This window comes from Hibiscus syriacus, unplaced genomic scaffold (genome assembly GCF_006381635.1).
Source record: "Hibiscus syriacus cultivar Baekdansim isolate YM2019G1 unplaced genomic scaffold, ASM638163v2 tig00110548_pilon, whole genome shotgun sequence".
NCBI lineage: Eukaryota > Viridiplantae > Streptophyta > Magnoliopsida > Malvales > Malvaceae > Hibiscus > Hibiscus syriacus.
This window is the reverse complement of record NW_024062775.1, coordinates 3,213,791-3,223,788: the sequence shown is the minus strand read 5'-3', so window position 1 is coordinate 3,223,788 and position 9,998 is coordinate 3,213,791. Positions and strand designations below refer to the sequence as shown.

Sequence of the window (9,998 nt, the reverse complement as noted above, 5' to 3'; positions counted from 1 at the left end):
GAAATGACAAAGTGGTTATGTATGTGGAAGAGATAGTCATGATATTCATCATGTGTATAATAATGATGATGGTGATGGATGAATGGATGGGGAGATGAAAGGGTAAACGAAATGATTGCAAATGGGGTCATGATGGTAACGCCTCCATCCGTAGAAATTAAATGATTAAAACCAAAAAGAGGAAAATAAATAGAAAATTAAAAATAAACTCATAAGACTGCGCAGCCACAGCCGCCATCTCCAGTTCTACTCTTTTTGTGATTATTAATAATAAAAATTTCCAATATTATTCTTTTTCTTTCATTTGATTTACTATCTCTCCCGTTTTAGCCCTGTTTAAAAATGATAATATTTTGTTACTAATTTTATAGAGAGAGAGAGAGTGGATATATAGACAGACAGAAAGACGAGCGACGAAGAGATGGGGACTTTTAAAAGCACTGAATTAAATAAAAAAAACCATAAAAGAAAAGGAAAGGGTTCGGGGATTCTAGTGATAGAGTAAAAGTCCCTTTATTTCTTTATTCTCTTAAAAATATTTATTTTAAAAAAATCCAACGAAAAATCAGTATTTAAAAGCAGCTCCAAACCAATTGTTGCTCTGGCCATTAACTTCTCAGTTTCTTCTATCTTTAAGTAAAGAGAAAGAGACGAACCCAAGAAAATACTTCAATTTCCTTCTCTTTCCTGTAAGATTCCAAGCCCGAAGATTAGTTCACCACTGCTCCAAAACCCACCATTTTTCAGTACATACACAGTGAGTGTGAAAAAGAATGGGAGACGAGGAGTATGTTATAGTGGTACGAGAGTTTGATGATAGGAAAGATTTAGCGAGCGTAGAAGAAGTCGAAAAACGCTGCGAAGTAGGCCCAAGCGGCAAACTCTCTCTCTTTACCGACCTCTTGGGTGACCCTATTTGCCGGGTTCGCCACTCCCCTGCTTATCTAATGCTGGTATTATTTTCCTTCATTACTAAAGTCTTATTCTAGTTGTTCTTTACGTAAATGATTACCCTTTAAAGAAGAAAAAAACCACTCATTTTAGCCTTTCGTTTCGGTAATCAAACAGGTTGCTGAATTGAGCTCGACGAAAGAAATAGCTGGGATGATTCGAGGTTGCATAAAAACCGTAACTTGTGGCAGAAAGCTCTCTCGGAATACCAGAACCAGTGATCCATCGGAAGCTCTACCGATTTACACCAAAGTCGCTTACATTTTAGGCCTCAGGGTCTCTCCTTCTCACAGGTTTTTGCTGTCCGACGAAAATTTTGAAATTTAATACGTTAAAAACAATAGTAATTAATGGTTTTAATTTGGGTTTTTGGATTTCTTCTCAGGAGAATGGGAATCGGTTTAAAACTCGTACGAAGAATGGAGGACTGGTTTGTTCAAAACGGCGTTGAATATTCTTACTTGGCAACGGAAAACGACAACCAAGCTTCCGTTAATCTCTTCACTGATAAATGTGGTTACTCCAAGTTCCGCACTCCTTCGGTTTTGGTTAACCCCGTTTTCGCTCACCGGCTCCGCGTTTCCAACCGTGTCACCCTTATCAAGCTCTCCCCATCCGACGCTGAGTCACTCTACCGCCGTCGTTTCTCCACCACCGAGTTCTTCCCACGCGACATTGATTCGGTGCTCAGTAATAGACTCAGTCTGGGGACTTTCCTGGCCGTGCCACGTGGGTGTTGTTACACGCAAGGATCGTGGACCGGGTCGGATAAGTTTTTATCCGACCCACCAGAGTCGTGGGCGGTTTTGAGTGTTTGGAACTGCAAGGACGTGTTCAGGTTGGAAGTTCGCGGGGCGTCGAGGGTGAGGAAAACGTTGGCCAAAACGACAAGGATTTTGGACAGGTTGCTGCCGTTTTTGAGATTACCGTCGATTCCGGAGGTTTTTAGGCCGTTCGGTTTACATTTCCTGTACGGGTTGGGAGGGGATGGGCCATCCGCGGTCAAATTGGTTAATTATCGTGCGATGAAGATTTGTGGTGCATCAAACGGCTTGGGGAAGACTACAGTGACGGGCATGTCGGTGACTGGACTAAATCACCACCTGGACTTTCCATATTTGTAGACCCCAGGGAATTCTGAAGTCTAAAGTCTAACAACCAAAGAAGGGCAAAATCTAAATACAAAATGATATGTATATATATTTTTAATTCTCTTTTAAATCTTAGGGATATGAGAAAAAGAGGGAATGAAAAGATATGGGTATTTTGGTATAAACCAGAAGAATATGAATATACTCTGGGGGTTTTTCTTTTATAATATATAATATTAGGTCCTTGGATTTTGTTTTTGTAAATGGATTTAGCTTTTAAGATCTTCTTCTGTTCATCAGAATATCCCTTTAAAGATAATATTCTTCCCCAATTATCCTACCTATTCCTAATACACCATTAATATATAAACCCAAGGGAAATTAAGTTTGGATCACATGGACAAGATCATCATAAATAGAAATTATAATTTGAGGAGATATACTCATAATTCACAACCTTTTCTGTGTTAATTAATTAGGGAGCTTTGACATGGCAGATTTGGCTTTTAGCTGCTCTTTAATATTTGGAAGGTACAAAAGATTGAAATTGATAGGAAAAGGAAGTATTTGAAGTGTTTATCTTTTTGTTCGATGCTCGTCTTTTCCTCTCTCTGGTTTTGGTTGGGAACCATGGGCCATGTAGAGGGGAAAAAGAGATTATAGGATTGTGATATCTCCTTTCCTTTCCTTCATAACAACAAACCCCAACCCTCCCAAAAAAGACAAAACATAACTCATGATCATCATGTGTGAGTAACTTGTAGTTAAGGTTGTAGGTTCTTATCTTTATCTATTTATTCGGAATGATACGAGCTTCGAATACAATTAAAGATACAACACATGTTGATACGAGCTTCGAATATAATTAAAGATGCAACACGTGTAGATGATTGATTTTATCATATTAGATTATGCACACGAATGAATACAATTATAGATTTTATACGTGCAGACAATCGAATATATCATATCAAATATACAGTTACGAAAATTACACGTGCGAGTGTGTCGTAATTTAAAAGTTCTGAATTACCCTATAAAAATAGACTATAATAATACTTATATATCCTATCATTGGATTTAAAGAAACATTACTTAAATGGAAAAATAATGTGGGACGGCCAATAGGTTGTGCATGAAAGAAACGCCTTGAGAGGGTGGAAAGAGTGAGTGATGAATGGCAAAGCACAGCTGGTTTCTCTACATTGGATTGTAAAAGTTGAACTTCACGGGATTTCGCACCTAAGTATTCATAAGAATCATGAGGCGTTGGAAGTTCATTGGTTGGTGTGTTGAAAAACGATTAGTTAAAAATTCAACAGAACTATAGTTTCTATTAGACCAAAATGGGCATCTATTAGAGGTGGGTATATGGGCTAAGGCCCGTGGGTTACCCGTTTAAGCTGCGATCCGTGCGGGTTTTGGATATCAAAAATTAAAACTCGTTTAAATTATGAGTTTTTTAGTCCGGACCGTTAAACTCGCGGGTTTAATGGGTATAACCACAGGTAGCCCGCGGAACCCGTAATAGCTCACTTAATTTAAAATTTATAAAATTTTTAAAAAAATAAACTTAAAAAATTTTATAGAAAAAAAAATAAATTACCTATAAATATGATATTACTTATAACCATTGTAGCTTTAAATTTATTAGGGTATTTGTCATAATTCTACCGTTGCTTGATATTTTTTTCATTTACAATATATCAAATTATTATTCATTTTAAAAAATAAAAATTAAAAGATTTATATAATATTTTAGTCTTATAAAATTTATATCATTATCACTTTGGTATTTAAAGATTTTTATATTTAATTTTGATATTTTTTTCATGAAGTATGCTATCCATTTTATTTTTAAACTATAAAAAGTCACGTGATATTCTAATAATATATCACATGACACGTAATATTTGGATTAAAAATAAGAAAGAAAAGTAAAAGAAAAAATTGAAAACATATTTTTTAACTTTTAAATGCTTTTACAAAAGAAAATTTGTTAGATTTGTATAATGTTTAACTTTGTTGAATTTTTCTGTTTAAATTTCTGGCTGCAGACACTTTTGTGTCTTCATATTATTGCATTGAATAATCGTGTTTTATAAAAATATAATGTGATTATTGTTTTATTTGTTTTTTAATTTAGTGATATAAGTAAATATTATTTTTTTTATTTGAGTTTAAGTAATTTTATCGTTATATATATATTAATGATTTAAAAAATTTAAAAAATATTATTTTATAATAATTTCCGGTTATTTAAAATAAAATTTAAATATTATTTATTTTTTTGACGGTGCTACCTTCCTTTTCAAGTTATTGAATCATTTTTAAAGGTGTAGCAAGTTAGAACATTATTTTTTCTTGCATTTAAAACATTTAAAATTATTTTTATTTAACGGGCCGCGAGTAAGTCCGTTTAACTCGCGAGTTAAATGGACGGACCGTGAGCCTTAAAATTTAAAACCGTTTATGATTACGGACTTTTTAAACCGCTCCATTTAAACCCACACTATCAAAACCCGCAGACTAAACGGATGGTAGCCCGTATACCCACTCCTAGCATCTGTCGCTGTTAAAGAGTAATTTTTGTGTATTGGATGACTTGGGATTATTTTAATCAAAACTCAATTTTTCCCATACTTTTAGACACAATAATTCGATTTTGAATGCATCCAATCAAATTTAAGTGTGGATTTTAAATTTACTTTAAAGACATATTGTGATTCGGTTTGAACTAATTAATTTTTTTTAATATGCCTAGGTATAATAAAATATATAATATATTGTTTTATGTAAATATTTTATGTATGTTAAAAGGTTAACTATCGTTAGCAGTTAATAGATTAAGTGATGTGGTGTTTTGGTATAATTATAAATTTAATAATTATTACTTATATATTATCTCAATTTAGTCATACTTTTAATAAATTAAAATAAATTTAATCCTCCAATCGAGTGATGACACGTGGCACGACACGTGATACCAGTTACATGTGACATCATTTGATTGGGAGATTAAATTTATTCTAATTTATTAAAAGTAAGACTAAATTGAGAGAATATATAAGTAACATAGACTAAATTTTGATTATACCAAAACATTTAACAGTAGTTAACTCTTGAAAGCCATATCTTAAATAAAAACTAAAGTGACTATATATTATGCTATTTTAAATTAATGAATAAAAGTAGACAAAATAAAAATATAAGTAACCTACGTTAAAAAAAACGTGCGAAATATTACGTACAAATAGATAGAATTGAATTATTTTTTGGAAAAGTTGTGTGCCATTGTTCTTGATTTATTGCTATGTGATTATGAAATTCGACAGTAAAGACGTGTTTTTGTCGACAAAGTCATATAATCCAACATTTATCTTGTGGGGAAAGGAAAGCAATTGATTCTTTAGTATTTGAATTTAATATCACTAAACATTATCCAAATTGTAATGATAAAAACAGTATTTTAAAAATTCAATGATATTTTTTATATCTGAATTTTAAAATAATTATTTTAATCTTAATTTTTATTCATCTTTATGGCCTTTAAAATCCAATAAAGGTTAAAACGATAACGTAAAAACACAAGATAAGGGTAAATTATACGTTTAGTAACTAAACCATTAGTTTTAGTTTGTTTTAGTAATTAAATTTTTATTTTTTTCAAAATCATATATAAAGTTTATTTTTTGTTTCATTTTATTACACCTCCTTTACAAACTTTAGTTTTTATTTCATTTTAGTATCTAATTCAAAATTTAACGTTAAGTTTTATTTTTTTGAAAATTTAGGTATTAAAACAAACCAAAATTAATAGTTTAGGTGCAAAACGTGTTAAGCTTTTAACAACTATATATTAAATAAAATAAAAACTAAACGTTAAGTATGAGTTTAAAAATTTTAAAAATTTAAATACTAAAACAAATCACATGTGACACTTTATATACTAAATACATGGTTTATCATTTTTTTTATTACCAACAACATGTGCTAGCTTTTACCCTCACATCCTTTTAGTTTCACACAGAAAGGACTACATTCGAAGGCTCCAAATTGTAACATCAAAGCAGTCTAAGCAGACATGAAAGTACAAAGAATTGATGGGTAATTGCGAAAGTGGGCAAAGGCTTGTCGAAATACACTGTTTGTTTTTGTTATTTATTTTTTGATACTATTGAGGTTGATGCAATGAACCAACAACTTCAAAAGCTTTTCGATTGTTTTTAAGTTTTAAAGTTGAAGACAAAATAGATACCCCAAATTTAATTTTTGTAATATCCTTATTGTTGATTTTAATTATGAATTATCCACTTAATCAATGTCTTTAAAATGCATTTAATAATTAAAGCATATACGTTGACAATGTTGATTAGTCTTAAATCACTCCAACAAGGGTGGGGTTCAAGTGGGCAAAAGTAGGTTAGGCAAGTAGTTCCCAACTTCCAATTACGGTTGTTTTCATTTAAGCATGCTTAATTCAACCTAATAATGATTGATTAATTAATTAATATATGTTTAGTGTGAAAAGGTTCTCTTGAGTGAACAAGTTCTCTTCATGTTCACATTATGTTCTTTTTTGTTTCTCAAAAAAAAAAAAATCGAAAATTGCCTTGAAACTTCCGATAGATCAAATCATTTTCTAACAACAAACTATCAGTGTTATTTTCTCTCTCGGTCGCTTGGCTGTGTTAAGGTTTTTTGCCTTGCAACTTCGGATAGATCAAATCGTTTTCTAACAGTAAACTATCAGTGTTATTCATCAATGGCGGAATTGGAGTGTACGTTGGAAGAGCTTAATATTGAGATGGAAAGGAGGAAGCCATATCGTTAGATCAACAGGACAAGGTGGGAGGACTTACTTTCGAAAATTGTCTTGTAGGGATTTTTCTTACATCTAGTTTGATAAATTTTCAAGTGATGCAAACGATGATGGTGAATGTATGGAGACCAATTGGTGGGATTTCTTTTATCGAGTTGGGAGAAGGAAGGTATCTCTTTCGTCTACACCGTGACGGGGATGTTGAAAGAATTAAGAACGATGGCCCGTGGTACTTTAATTGCCATATTCTGGTTTTCCACAAGTTAGAACAAGGAGAAGACCCAAAATCAATACCCCTTCACACAATTAATTTTTGGGTTCAATTTAATGATTGCCAACAGGTTATATTTCGGAACCTATAGTGAGACAACTAGGAAATTCCGTTGGCAAATTCCTATTGTATGACACGAAAGCAGTATCTATAGGTTACAAAGGAAGCACGAGGGCAAGAGTGAGAATTGATGTGTGCTACCCTCTCAAAAGGAAGAAAAAACTCGTCTGCAAATGGTAAATTCAGCTATGTTTCTTTTCATTATGAAATTCTGTGTGTGTGGAAAATTAGAGCATTGAGATGGTTTTTGTCAAATTAGATTGGTGAAGGATAAATCTATGCTCGTTCCCCAATGGGATGCTTCGCTAAAAGCTCTACCAAGATCCAAGCTTTTCAAGTCGGTCCGTGGATTCGAAATGAGATCATAACAACATCAGATATGAGTGGTAGTGAACAATGTCGAATGGAAGAAGTGAGATCAACCAAGATGGCCATTGCTCATGCTGGCTCCCAAGTCTTAGGAGAGATGAACAGAGGTAATAAGGAGGCAAAGAGTGTTAAAAGTTTCAAAGTTTGGTAACCAACTTTGGAAAATGTTTTTTCAAAGTTTGGTAAATGTTTCTTTGAAAAATGTTTTTCAAAGTTTGGTAAAATTTTGGTAGATGTTTGTTGAAAATAGGAATGGGTAAATTCACTTTAGTCATTGCACTTTAGGGTATTTTCAAAGATTAGTCCCTAAGTTTCTACTATAAATACCCTTACCCATTTAGCTTCAAAATCATCCCAAAACATTTCTTTCTTCCTATACTAGAGAGCTTTCTTGTGAGTAGTGAGTGTTTTGTAAACACCTGTAAATTTTCTCTCTTAGTAAAAGATCTGCAGCAGCCCGGAGACGTAAGCACAATTGGCTGAACTCCGTTATCAATTTTCGGGTATTATTTTTCCGCTTTTATTTCGCATTCTCACTAATCTGGTTATAGGGAAATTACTTGTACTCGGTTTATTTTCCTAACAACTGGTAATCAGAGCTTTTGGTTGTGAATTTTGTCAAATTTTCTGCGAGGTTACTATTCATTACTATTAACGTGAATAGTGAATTTCGTGAATAGTGAAATTCGGTCGGCGATACGAGTTTGTCGACGGTGGTGTTCTAATACACAGTGATTCGCAAGAATTGTCAGAAACGATCCAAACGAAGCCAGATTCGAGTGGGAGCGATGGCTGCAGACGAAGGGAAGGTGAAAATTGAAAAGTTCGATGGTGCGGACTTTGGCTTTTGGAAGATGCAGATTGAAGATTTTTTGTACCAGAAAAATCTATATCAACCTCTCTCAGGAAAGCAACCAGAGGGCATGAAGGATGAAGATTGGGCTCTTCTCGACAGACAAGCCCTCGGAGTTATCCGACTGACGTTATCCCGCAATGTTGCTTTTAACATAGCAAAGGAAAAGACCACGGCGGGTCTTATGGCGGCTCTCTCCAGTATGTACGAGAAGCCATCGGCCTCAAACAAAGTTCATTTGATGAGGCGATTATTCAATTTGCGGATGACGGAAGGGGCATCGGTGGCACAACACCTAAATGAACTCAACACAATCACAACCCAGTTGAGTTCAGTGGAAATTGAGTTCGATGATGAAGTTCGAGCTTTAATTCTCTTATCATCTCTACCAGACAGTTGGAATGCTACTGTTACAGCAGTCAGCAGTTCGTCGGGAAACAACAAATTAAAATTCGACGATGTTCGGGATCTGGTACTGAGTGAAGAAATTCGACGGAGAGAATCGGGTGAAGCATCAACCTCCTCAGCCTTGCACACGGAGTCTAGAGGAAGAACTTCAGAAAGATATTCAAATCGTGGCAGATCAAAATCCAGACGGGAAAAATCTAAAACGGGAAAGAAAGATTTTACCTGTTATAATTGTGGCAAGAAAGGTCACTTTAAAAGAGATTGCCGAGCACTGAAGAAAGATACCGGTGCACAGGAATCTGCCAACGTGACAGAGGAGACAGGTGATGCCATGATTCTAAGCGTCAACAGTCCGATTGAATCATGGATCTTGGATTCAGGGGCATCTTTCCACTCCACCCCATGCCAAGAAATCATGGAGAACTATGTCAGTGGTGATTTTGGGAAGGTTCATCTTGCTGATGATGAAACCTTAAAGATCGTCGGAAAAGGAGACATCCGACTAAAGTTGCCAAACCAGACTACCTGGAAGCTGACAGGAGTGAGACATATTCCTGGCCTCAAAAGAAATCTGATTTCTGTTGGACAGCTTGATGGAGAAGGATATAGCACAACCTTTTCAGGCTGTGAATGGAAGATTACCAAAGGAGCACTCGTCATTGCTCGTGGTAAGAAGACTGGTACTCTCTATGTAACCTCCAATTTAGAGAATATCATTGCAGTAGCAGATGCTGATGGAAAATCAAACCTATGGCACCAAAGGCTCGGCCATATGAGCGAGAAAGGAATGAAGATACTTCTGTCAAAAGGGAAGCTACCGGATCTAAAGAATGTAGATGTCGGACTATGCGAGGATTGCATCTTTGGAAAACAAAAGAAAGTCAGTTTTACAAAGATTGGCAAGACTCCCAAGGCAGAAAGGTTAGAATTGGTTCATACTGATGTATGGGGACCATCCCCTGTTCCATCTCTTGCAGGCTCACTATATTATGTCACCTTCATCGATGATTCAACAAGGAAGGTGTGGGTTTATTTTCTGAAGAAGAAATCAGAAGTCTTTGATACCTTCAGAAAATGGAAGGCCATGGTGGAAAATGAGACTGGTTTGAAAGTCAAGCGGTTGAGGTCTGACAATGGAGGAGAGTACAGAGACAGTAGTTTCAGAGATTTCTG

At 34.7% G+C, this 9,998-nt stretch overlaps 1 pseudogene; it reads left to right on the top strand.

Annotated features, from left to right (window-relative positions):
- Window positions 1-740: 740 nt before the first annotated feature.
- LOC120130593 lies at window positions 741-2,126 on the top strand (annotated as a pseudogene).
- The last annotated feature ends 7,872 nt before the right edge of the window (window positions 2,127-9,998 follow it).